The 23,909-nt window shown below is 44.9% G+C and overlaps 1 protein-coding gene across 2 annotated transcripts in view; it reads left to right on the forward strand.

Annotated features, from left to right (window-relative positions):
- Nucleotides 1-23,909, forward strand: part of CSNK1G1 (casein kinase 1 gamma 1) — a 112,857-nt gene that overhangs the window by 418 nt on the left and 88,530 nt on the right. Inside the window, exon 2 of one of the 2 annotated variants that reach the window (XM_035899352.1) lies at nt 19,656-19,751. The gene's annotated coding sequence lies outside the window, so the exon portion shown is untranslated. The remainder of the gene's footprint in view (nt 1-19,655; nt 19,752-23,909) is intronic. The other variant, XM_035899351.1, reaches the window with a different exon arrangement.

Consider the following 23,909-nt stretch of genomic DNA (forward strand, 5'->3'; position numbering starts at 1 on the left):
GTTATGAGCTGGGTGAGATTGTAAGTGCAGCCTCGTCCACAGCCACTTGCTGCCTTCCTTACACTGAGACTGCCCCCTTTTTTTGTGGTTTTTAAACTAATTTCCAGCGTTTCTGAAGCAATCAGCTGCTGCGTATTTTCAGGCTAACAGATTAAATCCTGTATAATGCCTTAAAAAGTGCTACCAGATGGGGCCAGGAATCCAGCTGACCCAGTATCCTGCTCACTAGTAACTGGTAGCAGATGCCTGTGAAGGCAAATACACAAATACAGATCTAATCTGGGGAAATATTGCTTTATTTTTCTCTTTCCAGTAGTTTATGACCCTCTGAGCCAGGTGTTTGAATTTAGTAACCTTTGCACTTCTCTTCCATGGATCTGTGCTCTCGCTTTGAACCATTTTGGTATTCACTGCTTTGCACAGAGATGCACAAAGCTGGACGCTAAGTGCGTAGGATACTTCTTATATGGAAAACAAGAACTCGGGGTGTCCAGAAAAACATAGCAAGAAGCAAAATCAGAACAAATTACTTCTTCACTTTCTCTGTGACACTCATGATTTTGGGAAACTACTTTTTCTGTTCCTGGTGTTCTCTTGGCTGGGCTGAACTGTCCTCATCTGCTTAGACTTTCCTTTCCTTGTCCCTCCTCCTGGCTCGTTTTGTCGCTGCCGGCTCTGCTCCAGCCTCCTGGAGATCAGGGTGGCAGGAGGGGTGGTGCGAGCGAGTAGGGGAGCTTGGCAGAGGTGCTGATCGCTCAGCAGGTGATATTTATGGTGCAGGTGCCTCTTCAGAAAACACCGTGCTCTGTGGATTTGTTTTGCTCTATATTATTGTCTGTGTAATTACAGATGTTCTGCGTGTTCGTTAGTGATCAAAATAATCCATGGAGCTGTCATTTTTGTGGAATACTCTGCTGTTGCTCTGGTGTCCTCCTCTTCCCCAGTGTTGGAGTGAGTTCAGCCTGTTGTATATTTTTTTTTTTTTTAAAGTTGAAATCAGGGTGGTTCCTGATGTGCTGTGCTTTGAGTTGTATCACCCACTCGTATCACGAGATTTTACTGCAATTCCTTAGAGTCACTGCTCTTATTTACTGATCATGCTGAATTATTGAGAGTAGCAAAGGTTGTCATCTTAGCACTGCCTTTTCTTGCATGGCTTGATACAGCTGAGTAGAGCAGGATCCTTTGGTGAGCCCCCTCTGCTACCAAACTGACCAGTGATGCCTTTATTTCCCTCTTCCTTATCTTTTTTTAACCGGTTATTTGCCTATGTGAAGGATTTTTCCTTTTATCCTATGGAGTTTTGTTCTCCAAAGAGCTTTAAAAGGGTCTTGTCGTGTCGTATGCTTGGTTTTTTCAATGAAGTCTATCAGCTGCCTTTTCCTTGTTCATGCGCTCTGCCTCCTGCAAAAAAAAAAAAAAAAAAAAAAAAAAAAACAAAAAGACAACAACCTCCAACTGACTCCTGAGACATGACTTCATTTTACAAAATATAATTAGCCCTGCGTCCATCTAGTCCATTCTTTAGGACAGCTCTGATTTGCCTGGTGTGGCTGCCTGATTTGTGGTTGCTCGGATGCCTCTGAATCGCTCTGTGAAAGCTGGTGCAAGTGTCCCTCAGGTACTGTGGTGCAGCTTTAACCAGGAAACTACAGGGGGAACTTCCCCATCCTCCTTCTGGGTGACTTAGTATGTAAAGGGAGGTTGTTGCTGTCTTCTGAGTGGTCCTTTGCCACTCGAAGCCTTATTTGCTTGGCTTCCTTTACCGGGGTCAAGCAGGCAGAGTGGCGATGGCTGAGCTCAGCACAAATAGCATAAAACACAATTTTAACTTTTGGGAGAACTTGTCTAATGATTATTTAACCCAGTAATAAATCATGGGATTTTTTTTTTAATAATAAAACCTTATTAATTTGTATTGAGTTTCCTTGTTCGACTTTTAGCCTTGCTGTGCCAGCTGGATTGGCTTCTATTACTCCTATGGCACGGTCAGGTCGCACAGCAGGGGCTCACACCAGTACTCCAGCTGCCGTTCAAGGTGAAGGAAGGAATTGCTGCTTCTCTCGTCCGCTGCCAGGGAGGAGTGGCTTTATGCTATTGAGGAACTTAGTCTTCGTGTTGTATGTTGACCTGATGCTTGCACAGTTTACACAGAGGCATTTGAAATCTCCATTTAATGCCATGTTTCCTGTTTGTACAACCCCGTGGTCACAGCTGCTATCACTACTTGGGTGGCTGAGAGTCTAGTTTTCTGGTTTAAGCTTGAAAGACTGATTTACAGGGTTTTTCTTACCGACACAGTAAGCTTAGATTACTGGCATGGTGGTGCTTAGATCCTCTAAAAGCTTGCTTAGTCCTTGTATGCTCTGAGTGTCCCATTGACTCACCTGTCCTCCACTGTGTTTTCCACAAACCTGCTGTATCCATACTATCACTTGAAAAACAGACATTTGAGTTTCTCCCTCTTACTTCTGGACTTCCAGTGTTTGTCTAGAATCACACTTGTGCTTTGGTTTTGTCTTTCCATCTTATCTTACTCGTACTGTATTGATTTTTCCAGTGTCTGATTTTTGCATGGCTAATTCTTCTTCCATCTATAGGGGGTTTTGAGGAGATGAAGTTCTCATGAATCAACTTCTTTCCCCCAAAAGCTGGATCGTCCTCATATATATATGCTACTCTTTATCTGCTGGTTTTCTCTGCTCCTCTTCTGAAAAATCAGAGGAGCCTTCAATCTTGATTGCAAGTGCCAGTGTCCGAGTGCTATTCTGGTTAATTCAGTCCTCATTCTTGTACAAGCTTCCAGTTGTCCAAAAACCTTCTCAGTTCCTAACAAATCCAAGCCTGAGCGTGGGAGCACTTCTTTGAGATGCTGTTACACACCTCTCAGTTACTGCTTTCTGATTCTCAGCCTGAATTTTGCCTCTAGGAACTTCCCTCCATTATATGCTAGCTGTACTTCTGTGGACCGTGGGCAGCAGCTCCTTCCCAACGTTATTTAGTAGGGTGTTCCTGTACAAACAGGTAGTTGCTGAAGATGTGATGGAGTCCTGCAGAGTTCCTGATTGGATGAAATCGTGGCAGTGGTCACCTTGACCTGCAGAGAGCTGAGACCACCAAAGGCTACAGTGGTAGAAAAGCACAGTCTGCAGGGTGTAAAGGAATCGCCTCGAAGGAGGTGGCTCTCCCCCTCAACTCTGCTCTTGTGAGACCCCACCTGAAGCCCTGCCTCCAACTCTGGGGTCCCTGGTGCAAGAAAGATGTGGACCTGTTAAAGCGGGTCCAGAGGAGGCCGTGGATATGGTCAGAGGGACAGAACACCTCTGCTGTGGAGAAAGGCTGAGGGTTGGGGTTGTGTAGCCTGGAGAAGAGAAGGCTCCGGGGAGAGCTTCGAACCTTTCAATTTATAAAGGGGGCTTGGAGAGAGACTTTTTACCAGGGCCCATAGTGACAGGGCAAGGGGCAACGGCTTTAAACTGGAAGAGGGTGGGGTTAGATTGGACATAAGAAACTTCTTATGGTGAGGATGGTGAGACACTGGAAGCAGGTTGCCCAGAGAAGTTGTGGATGGCCCATGCCTGTAAGGGTTCAAAGCCAGGGTGGAGGGGACTTTGAGCACCCTGATCTAGTGAAAGATGTCCCTGCCTGTGGCAGGGGGCTTGAACTAGGTCAGATTTACAGGTCCCTTCCAACACAAACCATTCTGTGATTCTATGGAGATGTAAAATCTTAGGCTCGTTGTTCCTGCTTCATCACTATATTCCATATTAAATCCCCCTAGACCTTTTGCTTGCTTTTTTTTTTTCTTTTTTTTTTTTTTTTTTATATAGAGGGAGGAGGTATTTTAACTCCTTGCTAAAATACCTGTTTGATTTCTGGTTCTTCAGACACTACCTACCTTCTCTGAAAAGGCAGCTTTTTTCTGGAAGTTGGCAAAACCAACAATGAAGCACCATCAGCATGAGATTACCACCATTTTCTCCTGGCTTTTCATACACCATTCCTTCTCATAAGATCTATTTAGAGCAGCTCAGCTTCCAAAATGGATAGGTGTCTCTCTCCTGCCTGAATCTTCTGTTTTGGTTTGCTTGTCTGTGAGTAAATCTCTCCTAGATAATAACTTAATAGCCTGAAGAGTAGACAGCAATTCTACCCTGAAGATTAGACTGACAGTGTCTGCTTTGTGGAAGACAACTGAGTAGCTTGGATTTGCTACTCCTAGCATTCAATGAGCGAATTGGGGATATTCAGTGGTGAGATGGGAAAATGGTTTTCCCATCTGCGTCTGCTATCTGGATTGTCTCTTTTTTTTTTTTTTTTTTCCTTCCCCTTGTTATAATTATGTTACGACATTCCTTTAGGCTGGGAAAATTGTGGCTGTTTACAAAGGAGTGAAGGTTTCTTTGCAGTCCTGAATCCACCTTCGTTTTTTTCTGAAGCTGTCACGTTTCTGTCGTCTTCTAAGATGAGCTGGCCATATTGTGCATGGTACATTAGAGGAGGCCACATCATTTATTAAACATCCTGAGTAGCTGCTGTCCTATAGATGTGTTTTAATGTCTATTGACAAAGCTTGGCGAGTTCACACAGTTCATGATGATGCTGAGAAAACTCTGGAATACCTGCTTTCTGTAGGACTACTCCTCTTTTCCAGCCCACAAGGAATCGCTGTACTTCAGTGCTGACACCAGGTTAGGTAAGCTGTAGGAGAATCATAGAATGTTTTTGGTTGGAAGGGACCTTTAGAGGTCACCTAGTCCAACCTCCCTGCAGGGAGCAGGGACACCACTAACTAGATCAGGTTGCTCAGAGCCCTGTCCAACCTGGCCTTGAATGTGTCTAGGGATGGAGCCTCCACCACCTCTCTGGGCAACTCATGCGAGGGTTTCACCACCCTCATTGTAAAGAATTTCTTCCTTATATCCAGTCTAAACCTACCCTGTTTCAGTTTAAAACCATTACCCCTTGTCCTGTCACAGCTGGCCCTACTAAAAAGATTGTCCCCGTCTTTCCTATAGGCTCCCTTTAAGTACTGAAAGGCCGTAATCAGGTCTCCCTCAGCCTGTCCTCCTAGGAGAGGTGCTCCAGCCCTCGGATCATTTTAGTAGTCCTCCTCTGGCCCCGCTCCAACAGTTCCATGTCCTTCTTGTGCTGAGGGCTCCAGAGCTCAGGGTGAGGTCTCGCCAGAGCAGGGTCGAGGGGCAGAATCACTTCCCTCGGCGCTGGCCACTCTGCTGGGGGTGCAGCCCAGGAGATGGTTGGATATCTGGGCTGCCAGTGCACATTGCTGGCTCATGTCCAGCTTTTCATCCATCAGTACCCCCAAGTCCCTCTTGGCAGGGCTGCTCTCGATCCTTTCTTCTTCAGTTGGGGAGAAACCCATTTGAACTCTGTGAAGCCAACTGATCTGAAGCACATGTTTGTTGAAGTTATTTTATGTCGCCAAATACGATCGCTTCCATCTTAGCGATTTGCTATGGAGCTCAGTTCATAATTTAATTCAAATAACATAGCAGGAGGCCTTGTGAGCTTAGGAGGTTGGCATCTGCACATGTTTTTTCTTAAATACTTGTCTTCATTGCACCTGTAATTAGGGTAACACCTTGTTTGTAGAAATAACAAACCAAACTTGGGGTTCCTTTGCTAGCTGCTGCCTGTTCACTCTGGAGTATAAATCAGAGAGTATGTTCAGATGTGGTCGTTTCTCTTCCTTCGTGTTAATGTAGAGCATACTACAGGAAAAACTGACTCGAAGGAACTCTGCCTCTGTCTGATCTTCCTCATTGCAAGGCAGGCCATATGAATTATTACTACTCTTGGATAGAATTCTGGAGGTGGGTGTCTGAAGCGTAGCAATCTCAAGCATCTCGGACTTACTGGGTCGTCAAGATTTCATTCCTCATGACTCAAAATTCCTTGTAGACCCGACCTTTGCTTACTTGGATTTATTAAAAAGCAAGTAAGAGGAAGTCCTTTAAAATATGGCTTATAATATTGTTCCGCTGATAGAACCCGTTCTGGCAAGCGTAATGAAACAATCCAGCTTTTATGAAGTTTGGTGCAAGTTGCTTAATTGTAAGTCTAGTAGCAACCAACCCTGGGTTTGGTTAGTTTGGCTGTCCTTAGGTACCTCATAACTGTCTTCCTTTGTAACGTACAAGGCTAGTTTCTACAGCTTGTTTTTATTTCCTCAATTTTAAAAGGACAAGTTTCGATGAACAAATGAAACTCAAGAACCTGTAACGTCTTATTTTAATGAAGCAGAGACCACATCCTTTGTAGCTGTCTCTTTTCAAGTCCAAGTTAGACTTCAAAGGTCTCACCTTTAGGAGGCTCATGAAGAGTCGTTCTCGCTGTCGCTTTTTGGCAGGGCTGCAGCAGCAGGTAACAACGTGTGCATTAAGTAAATTCATAGATGGAAGTAAATGTTTCCAAAATATGTGCTGTGTGTGTATCCACTGGGTAGTGAGGTTCTTCCCCACCCGCAAAAAGGTTTGCTCCATGGTTGCAGTCCCGTTTTGCTCGCCGTGGACTACCTCAGCTGGCTTAGCATCAGTGCCATGTTAGATGTTTGGGAGGTACTCAGGTTCTCTGGATGATCATCCTGCAGCTGAGATCAGGCCTGCAGCCACTTCGGCATCTGATCCTGCTTCCCAGCTGTCCTCTGTTTGGAAAGGTTTTGACAGGTTTCTAATTCTGAAAAAGCTCCGTGTGGTGTTGGCAGCACTAAAGCTTCAGTTTTACTGGTGACAGATGCAACACCAGCGACGGTAAATCATAGTTAGGCTGTGCTGCGTGTCTGTAGGAAGAGTCTCTCTGCTGAAATTTATGCTGTTCAGTGGTTAAGATCCAAAACTGGTATTAGGCTCCAAACCAATATGCAGTCCTTTGTTTTTGTCTAGATTTACTGGATGCAGCACTGGTACTCAGTGTTTTTTATCACTTCTAAATGTTAGTAGTTATTGTGCGTGCCAGAGTGCCTTCACTTGTCAAGATCTATGATTGGGAGCGTGGTGTTTTGGAACCACTTGTTCTGTTCTCTCTCCGGTATCCACAGAAAACCAAGTGCTTCGACATTAAGGAGGCAACGTGATCAAAACCAGGGTTTTGGGGGTAACTTGTTGGCTGCTGTGGCGGCAGCTCAGGGCTTTGGCTTGCAGTGTATAAGCTGGGGGACTTGAGGGTCTGGGGATGCCGCAGGGGCAGGTTCGGATGTAAGAGCAGCTGTGGGGGGGGTGAATGTCGGATGTTCAGGCAGCCTTCTGTGGTACCATCTCTTTGCCGAGACTCAAGGGGATGGAGTCTGATGTACAGGTGTCTAGTTGGACTGTATATACTCAACACCTACTGTAAGGAACCTTGTGCTCATTTGGACTTGGTGCAATCATCTCAATAATCCTGGTTTTTGTTTGTGTGATTGAGTTAATACTCTGATTTGGCTTTCTTGCACCAAAATAGGTTCTTTGGGGTCTCTGAAGGCCTGCAGGGTTGAGGCAGATAGTGTAGATGTACCCCAGCGGTGCCTTGAAAACAATTTTTTTTTTTTTTTTTTTTTTTTTTTTCTGCAGGTAGATTCTGTTGAATGCTTGCAGCAATCCTGGATGTTGAACCTCACTTGAGTGCCGTGATCCTTCTGTGGGCTTGTGGCTGATACTAATCCTAAGACTGGATTGGGAACTGGTTGAATGGCAGGGCTTGGAGGGTTCTGATCGGCAGCGCAGAATCTGGTTGGAGACGGGTAGCTAGTGGAGTCCGCCAGGGCTCAGTACTCAGCCCAGTCTTGTTCAGCTTATGCATCAATGACCTGGATGAGGGGACAGAGCGTACCCTCAGCAAGTTCGCTAATGACACAAAACTGGTAGGCTGATATGCTGGCAGGCTGTGCTGCCATTCAGAGGGACCTGGACAGGCTGGATGAAGTTCAATAAGGGCAAGTGTCAGGTGCTGCACCTGGGGAGCTTTAACCCCATGCACCAGTACAGGCTGGGGGCTGACCTGCTGGGAAGCAGCTCTGCCGAGAGGGACCTGGGAGTCCCGGTGAACGAGAAGTTCACCATGAGCCAGCAGTGTGCCCTTGTTGCCAAGGCCAATGGTATCCTGGACTGCATTAAGGGGAGTGTGGCCAGCAGGGCGAGGGAGGTGCTCCTCCCCCTCTACTCTGCCCTGGTGAGACCCCACCTGGAGTACTGTGTCCAGTTCTGGGCTCCCTGGTTCAAAAAATATGAGGAACTCCTAGAGAGAGTCCAGAGGAGGGCTACAAAGATATGAGGGGACTGGAGCATCTTCCCTGTGAGGAAAGGCTGAAGGAGCTGGGCTTGTTTAGCCTGAAGAAGAGAAGACTGAGAGGGGATCTCATCAACATGTGCAAATATCTCAAGGGTGGGTGTCACGAGGGTGGAGCCAGACTCTTCTCAGTGGTGCCCAGCAACAGGACAAGGGGCAATGGGCACAAACTGAAACATAAGAGGTTCCAGTTGAATGTGAGGAAGAACTTCTTGACTTTGAGGGTGACCGAGCCCTGGCACAGGCTGCCCAGGGGGGTGTGGAGGCTCCTTCTCTGGAGATATTCAAAGCCTGCCTGCACGATGTCCTGTACACCCCGCTCTGGGTGAGCTTGCTTGAGCAGGGGGGTTGGGCTGGTTGATCTCCTGAGGTCCTTTCCAACCTCTGCAATTCTGGGATTCTGTGACCCAATGCAGCTGAAGAATCTGAGTCATCGACACCTTTTTGGCTTGGAAAATTATTAAATGTTTGACAAAGCTGTTCCCTGTTGCACCTTTTGGTAACCCGGGGCTTGTCTTCACAAACTGTTCAATCAGTCTCTGCTAACATTTACAAAAGCTTGGAATAATCCCTGTGTTCTCGTTGATCTGCTCTTCTGTAGCATGTTATAACTGTAGTGCGAGGCGTATTAGAGTAGGAAATCTGCTTGCTAAGGAGGTGTTCTAAAACACACTTGTGCTGAAACCCCATCTGTTAAATCTTCTTGAGCTCCTCTCTTACTGACTCCAACACTAAATGTAGTAATAGTTTACACCACTTGAGCAAACCAACCTTCAAACAGTATCTCAGGGTCCTGATGCTAGTTTTGTGTGGTATTCAAATGCGTCTCCTCTTTGATGAATTGAGATAGAGCTCACTGTTAATAGCTTTGAGATCATTTGCAATTAAATGGAGCTAAGTCTTCTAAGGGATTTACCCTTGGACCAGTGCTCAACAACGGTATCAGAGCTTCCCCTAACTAATAGACTTGCCTGAGGCAAAGGTGGCTAAATTTAGTCTTCTAGCAAGCTTGGTGTGACCTTGTGTTGCAAGGACTTTTTCTACTTTATCTATATCAAAATGTAAAGGCTGGTTTTTCTGTGGTAGACGGAGCTTTGGGGCTCAGAGACACCGAAAAGCTTTTTGTGTTGGATCATTGGCCAATGCTTTCAATGCCGCTGTTGGCAGCGATTAACTCCTTACCTGGATGCAGTTCAAAGGGTCTACAAGTGATCTCCTGGTACAAAGCGAGCCTCACCGGTGGGTATTAAGGTTTCAAAGAAAGAAGACAGATGCCACTGGATGCGTAGAGCAGATTACTTGGTAATGAACATTTCTAATGGACAGCTACACTGAAGGTTAGGGATTGAAAGTGGAAGTTGAATCAAAGTGGCTTTCTAGAGATGTAATTTCCTAACTGTGTTGATGGTAATGTTTGCCTTTGAGGTGAGGTTAAATTTATCTGTACAAAATAGTGCTTTACTCCAGCTTCTGGGAGAAGTTTTTAGAGTGTGTGAGACGGTGCACAGAGGTGGACAGTTCTGGTATCTGCTTTATTGCGTGGGCTTGTCTCCTTGTGTGAAGTGAGACTTATCCTCCATGTTCAACTTTAGCAGCTTTTCGTGAAGGCTGCTTCTAATTAAATACATAATTCATCCTACGGGAGTAAGGAAGAAGATGCTTTCAGTGTGTAATCAGGCTTCAGGAGCTCTTCTGCCATCCTCGAAAAATGCCAGACTTCTCTGAAGTTGGTAGCAAGCTGCCAGCTGAATGGGAAAAGTTGTCACTGGGAAGTCGAGCAGGATTTTCAAGTGTCTGCTGCGCTTGCTCACATTTAGCAATGCAGTGAGCGGTGTGGGTTTTTTGGCTTGTGAAAGAAACCCTTGCAGGTGAGCCAGTTGTTTGGCAAGGGCACGGTTTGCTGGTTGGGACCATCAGGATTTATCTCCCTGGCATTGACTTGGTTATTGTTGGCACGCTGGTCTCTTGCTTGCTGCAGGTAGTATGCGTTTTGGTTTTTTTTTTTTTTGGAGGGCTGAAATATTAATCTAGGACTATAGCATTATTGAGTAATATGCTGAGTGGATTTCAGTAGGTGAGTGTGTGACCACATCTGTTGTGGTGTGTGTTTCTGGTCATTGCACCTTCAGTGGAGCTGGAAAATTTGCGGAGAAGGGCGGTTGAGTTGAAGGTAGAGGAGCGGCTGCCTGTCCTAGGGAGTCTGAAATGTCTGAGACTCTTAGGATTGGAAGCATTTCTTGAAAAAGTAGGCAACAAACTTCTGGATCTTTGTCCTTCTAGGAGCTTGTGGAAGCTGATGGTTTAGATGCATTCAAAAAGTGGTTAGGCAAACCTGTGATCAGCAGGTCCATAAAATGAATGCTGGTAGGAGTGAGCAGGCACGTCTGTGCCAACATCTGTAATCCAGTGGTTGTGGATGCTGGAGCAGACTGCAGAAGCTTACCGCTCCCTGCAGCATCTGTGATCATCGTGGATGGAGGCAGGATAGCGGGAGGGCATTTCTCGATTCAATTATTCCAACTTTATGAACTCCCTGCGTTTCCAGAATATTGGGGCAGGGTGGGGAGGCAGTGTTTCTGAAGAGCTCTAGAAGATGTACTTACTGGAAGGAAAACCTCAGCATTTCTCAGCGTGCTGTACACATTCAAAGGAGATTTGCTGTACAACATACTGCAGCTCGTGTGTCAAAGTGTTTCAAGGTGGGACAAGTAGAAACTGAAACCAGGAGAAAAAAAAAAAGCAATAAGGGATGAAGAAAGTAATTGAACATGAAGTTCTCAGTCCCTTTAAAAGGGAAAAAATTCTTGAAATTCCACCTTTTTATGCAGAAAGTGGGAGGAGGTGTTCATAATACTTCTCTTTAGCTTTTCTAGTGTAGGATCATGACCAGCAGGCAGCTAGGCGTTCCTTGTGGGCAGCAATCAGCTGGTAGGCCAGAACAGGGCAGGGACAACAATGACGAGTGAAGTGTGTGCATATTAATGTCCTGCTCTGTGTCATACTGATTACACAGAGGAAAAAAATAAATATATATATATATGATGATAGCAATGCTTGCCCAGTGCTGTTTCGCTCGTGTTCATGTCATGGCTGACCAACTGTGCATTATTTTTTTAGTTTCTTGCCTTGCTGCTGACCTGTGCCTGCCAAAAATCCAGTTCTAATAGTCCAATTTTTGATTAATCCAGTAGTCGTCTTAGCTCATTGGAGGAGCTGTTGATGTAGTTTTGCACCTAAACACGAAACTTGGTGTTTCGATACCGTGCTTGGTATTGAAAGCTCCTGTTGCGGAGCATTAAAAGCTTGCAAGGCTGTGGTGGTAACTACTGTGCCCAAAAGGGGAGGTTGTAGTCCTGCCTTTCCCAGGTACTGCTGCTGGTGTTCGTCAAACCTGTTCCTGAGCTGCCCTGACTCTCTAACCTGGCACAAAGCTCTCGGGTATTGTTGGGTTGGTTTTCTACTGTTGCTCTAATGACTTAAACTTGTTCACAAATAGGTCTGATAAGCCCAGGCAGGGGAAGAACCGACAGGAGTTCCTGCTGGGGGTTGCTGTAGAGGGTTGCTCTGCAGTTGCTCCATCTTATGGAGAACTCGCTTGGCTTTTCCTTCAAAGATCTTTTTCATCCTGGTGCAAGTTCCAGGCTTCAGGCATCTTCCTGACTTCTGGGGCATGTATGGATTGTTGGTCTCTCCTAAATGGGGTTCACACACAGAGAAGAAGAACCACGAAGGGATCACAAGAAGTGAATCTCTACAAAAACTCCGGGGAAGCAGCAGAGGCCTTGATGAATGGAGGCAAGTGGGCTTTTCTTGGAAAGTGTCACCTCCTCTCTTTAGAGGGCCAGTGGTGTCACCTGAGTACATGGCAAGCTTTCTGAATCTGTCAGGTAGGGAAAAAGGATCTCAAATATCTGCATTTGGGTTACTGGCTTGTGCTTGGGCTAGAGGAGGAGTATCAGCTGAGCAGGCTGTTCTAAAGAGCACTACATTAAGAGCCTGTTAATGATTTAGTAAAGCAATGTAGAAAGTGGGGGAATGTCAAACAAATCATTTGCTGCGAAGGCTGGGAGAGGCGAGTGCTCTGTACCAGAGCTTGGTTACCCTTCTCTTCAAACGTGTGTGAAGAACTGAAGAAACCCCTCTTCAGATGTGAATCAAAGGGATCTTGCAAGAAAACTCCTTGGACTAGATGTTTTTTTGGGGTTGTTTGTTTGTTTGGTTTGGTTTGGTTTGGTTTTTTTAGCGTTATTGCATGATCCAACCTGGGACTGAAATCTGGGAGCATGAACTTGACTGTACCTAATAAGACAAATGCCATTTCGGATGACTTCTTGTAGACTTGAATTAGGAGGGGTTTATCTCTCCTCCCAGGGTGGGACTGGAACTGGAAATGTCCCTTGTGCAGACGCTAGATGAATATCAGCTGTGTGACTCATGTAACCCGTAAAGGGATCATTGGAAAAGAAGGAAAAAAAAAATCCAAAATATGAGCAAAGTGCACCTTGATAATAGTTAACAGGCAGCGTGTGATCCAGATACTGTGCGTTTCAGAGGAAGATGTAAGGTGAGCGAGTGCACTTAGGACAGATTGCAATCAGAGTGTTCCTTAAAGCCTTTTTTGATAAGATAGCAAGGGTTCAAAATCCCCCTCTTAAATATTTATCATAACTCAATGTTTAATCAAGGTGGAAGCTCCATTTCAGTCCTCTCTGAACTCAGGGCATCCAGACCGTTACTTGGTGCTGTTTCGTTGGGTACCCTCTGCTCTCGTTTCAGGGGAAGCCGAAGGGGAAGCTCAAGTTCTTTGCTTGGCTGTTTAAAAAAAAAAAAAAAAAAAAAAAAGAGAGTAAAAAGCAGATGTTTCACATTAAGACGTGCGCTTGTTTTTCTCAGAGCCACACACTATTGTTCTTCCAGGCTACTGTTTCTTGCACAGTATCTATAGCTGTCGGGGGGGTAAAAGGTTAAATCATCTGGAAGCGAAAAGTAAAATACTCCATGGGTGGGCTTTCCCACTTTGAGCTTCAAGCTTTGGAGGCAGTTTCAAACTGGTCAGAGTTTCAGGCACGGAGGCTGGTATGGAGAGCATAAAATAGTTATCTTCATGAGCATCCTCAGCAGGGCCATCACGTTTATGCACACTCAAGCTGAGATGTCATTGAACCACATAATATCGAGTGATTGCTTGCTGCTGGAAACACATAGTCTGGCTCCGCGTTGGGAATATCTCAAGTAAGTATAGGCAGTGAAAACTTTATTTAATGAAATTTAATTTAGAGTAAGCAGGATTCTGTTCCGGATGAGCCAAAAGATTTAAAGATTTTTCACTTCATATGACATTCATGTGTTGTGAGTAGACCTACCTGAACTTGCCTGCATGATTTCTCTAAACTTTGTAGTCTCCTTGTCTTATTTGAGGCACCTTTCTGTTCCCTTTAATCACAAAGACCGCTGGCATCACTTTTCAAGTCTTCAATATTTTGCTGTTAACAAAGTGGAGGCTTTCTGTTATGCATGAGAAGTCAGTGCGGGTTTCAGCAGCTAGCTGGGAATATTGACCCTTCACACAGGCAGAGATGGCGGGTAGGCATGCCACTAGATAGCCCAAAAAGATTGCTTTGCTCTTCTGCTTTTGTAAAGGCAAAATCGAGATCTAGACCTGCTTGCAGCATTCTCTCACTACGTTTGAAATGCGTGGGCTACTCTGTGAGTTAAGGGAATTGAGAGAGAGATGTCAAATGTTTTTTGCAGGCAGCAGTGTGTGTGTATATATATATAATTTTTTTTTAACCTAGATGTCAGAGGATAAATACTGCTCTGAGCATTGCCCGAGTACAGTGCCAAAATAAAAGCTGACTCTCTTACTGCAGTTGAGCAGAATGAAAGTGGATGTCAAATTTGGGGTGTATTCAGGGAGGAATTTGCAAATTACTGAGTCCAAGCAGGAGCTTAGCTTCAAGTGCAGTTGTTAAGGCATTCAGTTTTCTGTCCAACTCTTTCCAGGTGTTGAATGTATTTGTTTCTGACAAAAAGATGGCAAAATACACCCAACAAGGTGTGACTTTCCCTTGTTTGATGCTGCCACTTTCCATGGTTTGAGGGCAGACAGCCTTAATGTGTGGTTTGGGTCCTTTCTGCTTCACTGCTGCTCTGCTGTCCACTAGGCATAGGTTTTAATATCTACTGATAATTAGTAAATAATACTGATTATTTATTCACAGCTAGTTGGTATGTAATGCTGCTTATGTATTCTGTGCAGTCAGAGTTAAGAGCCTTCCTCTCCCCCTTCTGGCAAGACGTGGTTATTTCTATCTGGCTAACTTCAGAGGGTCGGCAGTGGGTTGGGTCAGGTCAACAAAATCATCAGGGGTGGATGTGGAAGGACAGTCCACCTCTCCCATGAGGTTTGGAACCAAAAGGAGGTGGGTTCAGAAGAAGCAGGAGGACATTGTTTTCCAGGCAGCGAATAGCAGACTTGTTGAACTAGCCAAGGGCTACTGTGGCTACAAAAAGTTGGGGTGAGTTGGAGAGGAACTGGACGTGTTCATGAAGAAGCTGCGCTGACTGTTCCTGAGGACCCAGAAGCCCAAACTGACTTGGGAAGGCCTGGAAATAACCCCTGGAGGTGGAAGGGTGCATGGAGAAGTTATGTATGCTTACCCTCTTCTTTCTCCTTCCTAGACATCTGCTTACAGCTGCTGTTCAAGCTGGAGGGTAAGCCAGATGAGCTGTATTCTTTGGTTCACGTCTTTGCCTCTTGGACGACAGGGCTTTAGGTGTTCTGCTGCTGTCCTCTGAGCTGTATCCGTTCATCATTTCTGTGACTGTTCAGCAGCCAGAGCAGCGTATGGATGGAGGTACGGGTGATACGTTCTAGCTGCTCTTGTCTGGTTGAACTTAAAAATGGGGACTTGCTCCTTCTTCTTACTTTCAGGCAACATGCAGCTTGAATTTGCTGGACTGCCTGAAATGTCATACTCTTATCTTTATTGCTCCTGAAGAGCTGTTCCTTCTGCACTGGCAGAATAGGGGAGGGATGTTTCATGCTACATGCTCATCTGTTTAATGGCTTTACCCATTAGGCAGCTTTTCTTTGGGAGTTTGCTTGCTTGAGGTGAGCCTTTTTCTAGGCAAGGCTTTTGAAGGTTTATGCATTTGACTTGGAGCAGAAACTCTGGCTGTGTTGAGGTTTCCTAAAAAGGCCTTCCTGCACACCAGAAATGGCCTACAGAGATCTTATGTTTTCATGTGGGTATGGAACTCTATGGTTGAAAATCTGCTTGCCTGAACATATGTTGATCCAGGTCTGATGGGTCGCTTCTCAAATAAGACACTTGTTTCTGCAGAACTACACGTTCTGTGCACTGCTAAGCAAAGTTCTCGTTTGAGCTTGATGCGAGTGCTGGAGCGTTGTGTTTGCTCTTGAGGTTTTGTTCCATCATCTAATGCCAGTGGGAGCAGTCTTACCTTTTTTTTTTTTGCTGTGCTAGACAGCGTAAAGACTTTGGAGTAGGGCAGCATCCATTAGGTTGGAATTTTAATATTGTTCCCGTGCTTTAATTTGGTAACTCTATAAATGCCTCGAGCCTAAAGTTGACAAGTTGTTTTTTTTTTAAAGTATTACCCAGAGTTTTGTGGTGCTGACTGGTAATAAAATAATAATGAGCTGAAGTACAAAAGATCCAAAATCTGTCTGTGTACCAGCTCCTCAAGAGCACTACTAAGGAATGGGTTGGTAGAGTCATCTTCCTCACTGCGGCAGAAGCAATGTCCTCCTCTGGGAGCTGAGAAGCGTTGGTGGTATCCCCCCAATTTTCAAGTGCTGTGCCTCAGAAATCACATCTCAGTTCAGCCTGGCACAGATTTCCCTGGCCCCCGGAGGAGATGAAAGACCTGGTTGTGTACTCAAAGGTAGCAAATATCAGTTCTTCACGAGCTGCCTTCAGGGACATTAGTTTCACTCTGAAACTGAAACAAGTTTCTCTTTCTCATCTGCTCCTTGCTTTGGAAAGTAATGGGGAGGAACGTCTAGTGAGGCTCAAAGCTTTTAACATAGCCTTGTTCTCTCGCTGACAGCTGGAAGAAGTTTTAGGGGTCTGTGGGGCTTTGCCAGCCAATGTGATGCTGTTTGTCTGACTATTGTGGCCTTTGAAGGCTGAAACAAACTCCGCTTGTCGGTGGTGTGCTGAGAAGAGGCGGCTTTGCCATGGTTATGTCGAGCGATGCAGAGGAGCGTGTCTGGAGTACAGGTGCATGGGACCTATGTCCAGCTCCGCACCCCCGAATGCTTTGTATCCTTCTGGTTTTGGCACTCTGTTAAATAAAAAACTCTTCTTCCTGAAGCAAGTTGCCTCGCGGGGAGCAGAGCATCCTCATCGAAGGATTCTGCCTTGCATCTGCATGGTCGTACGAAGCCATGGCCTGTTGAGTTCAAGCAGAGATGTGTGTCTCCGAGCCGAAGGCCTAGCTCATACCATCAAGAAGATGTCACAGGAAATGGGCTCAGTGTCTGGAGGTGCTAATCAAACATAAAAAAGTTTAATTAGCTGTCAAAAGCTAGAAAGCAACCCCCTTGCTGTTAACGGTTTCGGACTGCCTCTTTTTGTCATAATTTTTCTTTCCATAGCAGCTCCTTTCAGCTGCCTTACCCTTCCCTTCACGAAGGGACGTGGTCTCCTGGGTTCTGTGTAATGTTGGGCTTTGGGCATCGAGGCTTCCTGGAAAAGGAAAGAGTGGCGCTCGTTACCATGATAAACTAGTGCTCCAACCAGTTTGTCCACATACTCTCGCTTGTTAGCCATTCCTTTTTGCTGATGCGAGAGGTAGCTTTCTGCTTGGTGCCATGCTTGCAGCTAAACAAGGTTCCTGGCTTCTCTGCTGGGTTTAAGGTATGCTGCAGCCACTGTGCTTTGCTTGAGCCATCTTGTTACCGGACACGATTTCTGGGTGAGCCCAGCACCATCGGTGTACAGCTGGGGAAAGGATGGAAAATGAGCTCTGCCTTTTGAACCTCAGGTGCTCTCAAGATGCCGGAGTCCCAACTGTGTGAACATGGGAGAAGTAGTGTTTGCTGTGCTGCAGCTCGAAAGGTCTGTTAGTAAATGTCTTGTATGAGGTGGGGATGGGTTTTTGTCACTTGGCCTTGCCTGTAGGAAGTGGCAGAGGCCAACCAGCGTGAGGGATTTTCTCATGTTACACTTCAACTTCTCCATAATGCACCTGTCGTCTTGTTCTTCAAGCGGAGCATGAAAAATGCCGAAGCCCTGGTTCAAACCTGAACCTTAGGATAGCATGAGATGATTTATTTACTTTTATTCCTAAAGTAAATCATTGTACCACGGAGTGGGTTATAAATGGAGTCTTCAGTTTAGCTTCCTTGTTTGGAGATGTCACCTCTTAGTAGAGGTTGGTATTTACGTAAAGAAACGGAGGCAGTTTCTGGTTAATGAACCCTTTTTGGAATTTTTATGCACAACTTCTGTTTTTCCCTTCTAAGTTTAACTGGGACATGTTCAAGGTGTCAAGAGAGCAAACTTCACCGTGTTAAAGGCTGTTCAGCATTTAAATATGTGGAGTGTCATGTTAATGGGATACTCCTATTCTTTGCCCAAGAGTGGTGTTAGGATTGCAATGTCACATAACTAAATAAAGCTGCAGTCACTCTAAACTAGGCACCTGCGTTTTCCCTTTCTTGTAGAGCTTGGTTTGATACAAGCTTGGCTGGTTCTTCCTTGCTGCAGCCTTTGACCTGGTCAAATAACTTGGAGCAGCTTTAATGTCAAGAAGAACAAAAGCTTGCCTTAAATGCTTTGCAATAAACTTAATATTGGGGGATATATCCAACTACCTACTGCCTTTTCATTCTAGAGGAATGGGTGTCACTCACCACTTGTACACCGAAGCGGTGGTGTGTGTTCCTCACCCCAGTGGTTGGTTTCATTCAGGAGTTGGTGCTGGATAATTGTAGATGAGGATTAATTAATGACAGCTGTTGTGAGCTCATGGAGACTTTTGAAGTCTTGTACAATGCTGTTGAGCAATCCTAGCTTCTTGAGGACGGAAATAGTGGACGACATTGGAGGAGCACGTATGTAACTTGAACTGGACTGACAATAAGCTTATGAAAGTACGGGGCAGAGGTAGACCAAATTCCTGCGTGCTTCAGTCGAAGTGGTGTCTCTTCGCGGCGTGGTGATGGCAACTTTGGTCTCTCTTGCACTTGATATTGGAGAAAGCAAAAATGCTCTCTGGTGCAGGGTTTTCTTCTGCTGTGGTCAGGGTAAAGAACGACTATTCCCCCCCACTGTGTGCTTGCAGAACAAGTACTTTGAGGGGTTATTATGGACCCTTACGTTACTACCCTTGCTGTGATAGTTAGGAAAATACAGATAAAAGTTCTAGCTTAGACTTGGAATGCCTGTTAGGCACTGAGGAGCCTGGTTGCTTATAGCCCCTGTCAGAGCATCTCATGTAAGGGAATCTAATGTGGTATTTCAGCATGTCAGAAGCACCTGTCTTCTAGATGACGATCAGAGCTTCTCAGAACTTCAAGTTGCTGTTTAAAACTTTAGTTTTTGTTTGACCAATCCATGTGTTTCCTTCCAAAGGAAGTCAATGCCCAAGTTCTGAATGCAGAACAGAACAGCGTGCCTCTGGTCACCCTGGGCAGAGTTCTCCAGAAATGGTTTCATTTTGGTTTGACCTTCGTATCCCTGTTACAGTGCACTCCCCCTCGGAAACTGGTGTTTGGGCCCTGTTCTGCCCTGTGCCAATGTGCTCTGGAGGGTGTTGTTTAAGGGGAAAAAGGCACAAACAAAAAAAAACCCCTTGTGCTTCCTTCTGACCAAAGCACTTGGAGCATTGCAGGCGATGGAGCCAGCCTGGGGATGCTGCGTCATGGCAGTTCAGGTTTGGGAACCTGTTTCCCAAGGTAGGGAAACACAGTTTACCAAAATCAAAACCCAAAACTACCGAAGAGCTGGAAACATCTATATTTTAAGAAAAAGCTGTTGTCTTCTGAACTAAAATTCATGTTATTGCACAGAAAGCTATTAGCTTGCCTGGACGTGGGGTAATTGAACTACTAGATTGTTCTATAAGAATCACAGGATGGCAAGGGTTAGAAGGGACCTCAGGAGATCACCCAGTCCAACCCTCCTGCTAAAGCAGGTTCGCCTAGAGCAGGGTGCACAGGACATCATCAGTGTTTGGCTCTGTTTCATCCACAGTGTACTTGCAAAACAGTGTATTAAACTGAAAACGGCAAGCAATGCTGCTTTTTTGTGTGTGTGGCGGAATAGAGCAAGATTGGAAGTTGCTTGTATGAACTGTTGCATTGAGACTTTCTAAAAACCTCCTTTCCTCTCCTCCAGGTTGACAACAGATATGACTGACTGGTCGCTCTGCTGCTCCCGTGCCCCAGCACTTGCTACCCTGTGATTTCAGATAACAAACATACAAAAAAGTGAGTTATAAAACGTGCAGCGAGTATCACATGCCTTTGATATCCTGGAGCCTCTTAGCATGCAACTCAAATATTCCTTCCTAAAAAACCCTGAAACAACCACAGATAAAGGAAGACACTATAAAATCCAGTAACTTATAGCCAGGTTATGTGAAATATCTGTCAAGCCTGTGAAGGGATGCTTAGAGACCCCAGTGCAGGTTGTTCAATTATTATTTGTTATTTCCACCTTAATTCCATATGCCCCCCCCCCAATTTTGTCAGCATTTTTCACCTGAAGTACCATCTCTGGGAACTTGTATCCCTGATCTACTCTCCCTGGCTTTATTTTTAGAACCAATGTGTTGAGCTGAGAAGTAGGTAGCTGCAATGCTGCTTGTCAATGATTAGTATCTCCACCGAGGAAATCGGGTAGCATTAAAGTCAGGGAGAGTCCAAAGTCTTCTGTGGTGAACTGAAGCTTCTCTAGAAGTGCTTTAACTTTGTTACCAGGAGGAGAGTTTTGGGTTTTATAAGGGTTATAAGGCTTTTTTCCAGTGTGATAAGTAAAATACGGGCTAGGTTGCCTATTCTATTACAAATGACCTATGAAATGAGCAGAAAACTCAAAACTGAAGGTGTTGGGAAAATTTTCCTCTCCAGAATGGAGAAATCAAAGGGAATAACATTTGTAGGTGAGAGTGTTTGACTGACTCCAGTGCAGAGAGATACATTGGTTTCATGAAATGGGCAATAGTGATGTGAACAAAAAAGGAGGTGTTTTGATTTGATAAAAGTGATGACCTTGAGAGCAGCGCAAGTCTCTACTTGACAGGAGTGGTTTTGGGTGTACATAATGAGTACTGCAGGAGTGAAGCTGCCACTAGATTTCCCTTTCTGGACTTCTGAAAAAATATGTATCTGGTGACAAACACTATTTCTGTTCAACCATAAGCCAGTGCAGACTAAGCAATGCTGATTAAGTAGTTGGGGCATTTTGTTCAGCGCCATAATTGAGTCTCATCCTTTGGGAATACTGTTTCTACTTTTGGACAAAATAACGTGACAAACCAAATTCTTTCTAGATTGTAATTTCCATTTTGTATGTAGAAAGCTTAATGAGCTCTTGCCTTTTGGTAATTTCAGCTGGGGGGGGCAGGTGGATGGACAACTCTTTCATACTTTCAGTAGCTTCCAGCCTGCAGGAGAAACCCATTTTCAATTTTGCTTGCTACAGTGTCTCAAATTATTTTGCAGTTTCATACCCTAAAACAGATTTATCTTTTTTTGGAGCCAGTAGTAGGAGAGCCGTTAATTGTTTGAGAAGTCTTTAGTTTGAGCAATTCAGACTGGTGCAGTGCAGTGTTTTTAATACCTTCATGTGAGTCCAAGGGAGACTGTAGTCATCTGACTATGCTTCATGCTGTATTGTTTTGTCTTAAAGATAAGCCCCTGAAGCCTAAAGCTTTGTTGCTGTGACGTTGTAGAGGGTTTCTTTTGTGACCAAAGTCATTGCCTTGTTTTTCTTCATCGTACCTGAGAGATGTCTGGGATCTTGGGAACTTTTCTTTGCTATCAGATCAACCTATTGCCATGGGGTTTTGGATTGTAGTGTGCTTTTTCACTTGGGCAAAGCTTCTATTCGGCTCACGACATCTAATTTGTTTCCCCCCCCCCGCTTTCTGTTCAGCCTTTTACACCCGAGGATGTGGATTCTTAGCACAGACTGCTAGGCAGTGTGCATGCTAGATGACACAACGAGGAGACCCATCTTGTGTTTTTTTAATAGGGTGGAAGTTCATAATGCATTACTGAAATTCTTTATCCATTCCAAGACTGAAAAGTGCTGCTGTCTCAGCCATGGATCTTGCTCCCAAGACGCCTACACTTGTATCCCGTTCCTGCCTGCTTTTATCTTTCTGTATATTTAAATTTAATATTTAAAGAAGCTCGGGTTTTCCCATTTCACGATTTCTACTTGCCCGTACTCCTTTCTGAGCCAGCACCCTGACTCGCATCATCACTCGTTCAAGAAGCATTTGTGTCTTCACTTGGGTGTCCCCTGCCTTGGGATCCCTGGGCAGAGGCGTGCTGGCCTAACTTCTTCCCAGCTCTGGTGCAACCACTGCCAGGTGCTTCCACTCCTGTGTTTGTGCTGCAGAAGCAGGCATTGTCTGTGTGAGTGAGGAGTTGGCTCTCGACTCTGCCTTACTGTCCTCCAGTGTGCCCGGTGAACCATGTCCAGCTTGAAGAATCTGGCTTTAGGATCACTTTTTTTTTTTTCCTGGATGGTATAAATGAACAAGAGCAGCAGCGCCTGCCAGTTAACGGTTAAATTCCCAGCTTAAACAGTTGCTCACGTGGTACATCTCTGCCGTTCTCACTAAGTGGTATGTTGGAGTGGCTTTCTGCGTGGTAGTGGATACAGTACGTAGTGATATGGGGTAGACCTGGCCCAGTGGTGGCTTGCACAGGAGAACTCCGTGCTGAGTGATTTGGGCTGACTGCAGAGTGGACTTCTCCAGGGGGTGGAAGAAGCTAGCTGGAATCCAAGTCTCAGAGCCCATCTCAAAAAGAGGGAGACGGTAGCGAAAGCCGTAGGTGCCTCTGCTGTTCTTTGCGTATTGAGAGTGGTCCTGATGATGTGTGGTAGCTAAAATATCCTTCTGTACGCGGAGCTTTCTCGTTGTATTAGTCATCCATCAGACTTCTGGATTATTTAAGTGCTGAAGCTCTCCTCAAAGAAGAGCAATATCTATTTGTAGAAAAGTACATAATGTGAAGTGCAATTCCAGTATATTACAGTTATGCTGCTTGAGATGTTCTCGGGAATGCTGCGTCTCCTGCTGTGGGACTCCATGATCTGTAAAGCCCCTATCAAAAACTTGTGATCTTACAAGGCTTCTAGTTGGTCTTAGGGTCTTGAGTGGTGATGCCCTTAGAACTCCGTTTCAACTTTTCCCACAAACTCATGCCCCCTGTTTAGTGCAGTGTATATTCAACTGTTGGGTGTTGGCCTCCAAACACTGGTAAACCCCAAGGAAAAGGGGACAGTGACCATAGCGTTAAGGAAAAATATTCTTCCACTAGGCATGGGGGAGCCCCTAACTCAAATAGTTAACAACCAAACCCATCTTCTGTAATGCTTCAACTTGTACTGACTCGATTGAAGTCTGAAAATTGCCCTAGGGCTGACCTAGTCTGGTTTTAAGCTGTAATTCATCTGTCTCTGCTGTTTATGGAAAATCTAGAAGGTTAATTACGCTACGGCATGATTATGCTCTCATAAACTTAGAGAAAACTCAAATCTTGGTGGCTTTTGTAGTATGTACGGGTTCACTTCATTGTATTCTAACCCCAAAATTAAACATGGAGCTTCATGTAATGTTTGAGATTCATGGACTGGCAAAGTGCTTGCTCTTGCTTATGCAGCCTGGCTTTTATGTAACTCATTATTTTTGCTCAAGTGTTGCAGATAGTCTGTTTCCTCTAGCAACAGCCACCAGATGTTTAGCTGAACAAGACTTAATTCTTTAAAATTGACCTGTAAGAAATGCGTGAAGGCGAACGTGGGGGTGGAACAATTGTATGTCAGCGTGATTTCCATTTCCTTGCTAAAAACCCAGTGCAAGCCTTGCAGTTTCATTTGAGCAATGATGGATCCTTATCTCTTGTGGTACGCTATGAGGCCTTTTCCATGGTTTTTAATGTTTCCATAAATGTACTGTTGGGGGGTGTGTGTGTGGATATCAAGCTGTCTTATGAGAATTAGCATTACTTGAGCAATTAGCACTGCCAGTTTTCAAACTCAGTGTTTCCTATCCTCTTTTCTTCTGGTGGCATGGGGGAGGGAGGCTGTGCTGCATCCCAGCATTTCAGAAACACGTGAGGGTGGAAGATGTGGCTGCAGTTTCAGTGAACGCTGTTACTGCTGCAGTTAACACAAATGAAAGCCTTTTATGTTCTTGGCGTTCTGTTATTGTACAGGATATGAAAAGAGCTACTGAAAATTACCAAACAACAGGGGAAAGCAGCACTCCTCAAATACATACATTTATTTTGAGGTGCTGGAAGAATCATAAATGTACAATTGTCTGCAAATTCCTTAGTTGTCCGTTTAATGGAATAACAGCATGTGACAACTGCTGAAAAGGATGATACCATCTACCTGAACCTTTCTTCG

Source organism: Egretta garzetta, unplaced genomic scaffold (assembly GCF_000687185.1).
Source record: "Egretta garzetta isolate BGI_Z169 unplaced genomic scaffold, ASM68718v1 scaffold287, whole genome shotgun sequence".
Taxonomy (NCBI): Eukaryota; Metazoa; Chordata; class Aves; order Pelecaniformes; family Ardeidae; genus Egretta; species Egretta garzetta.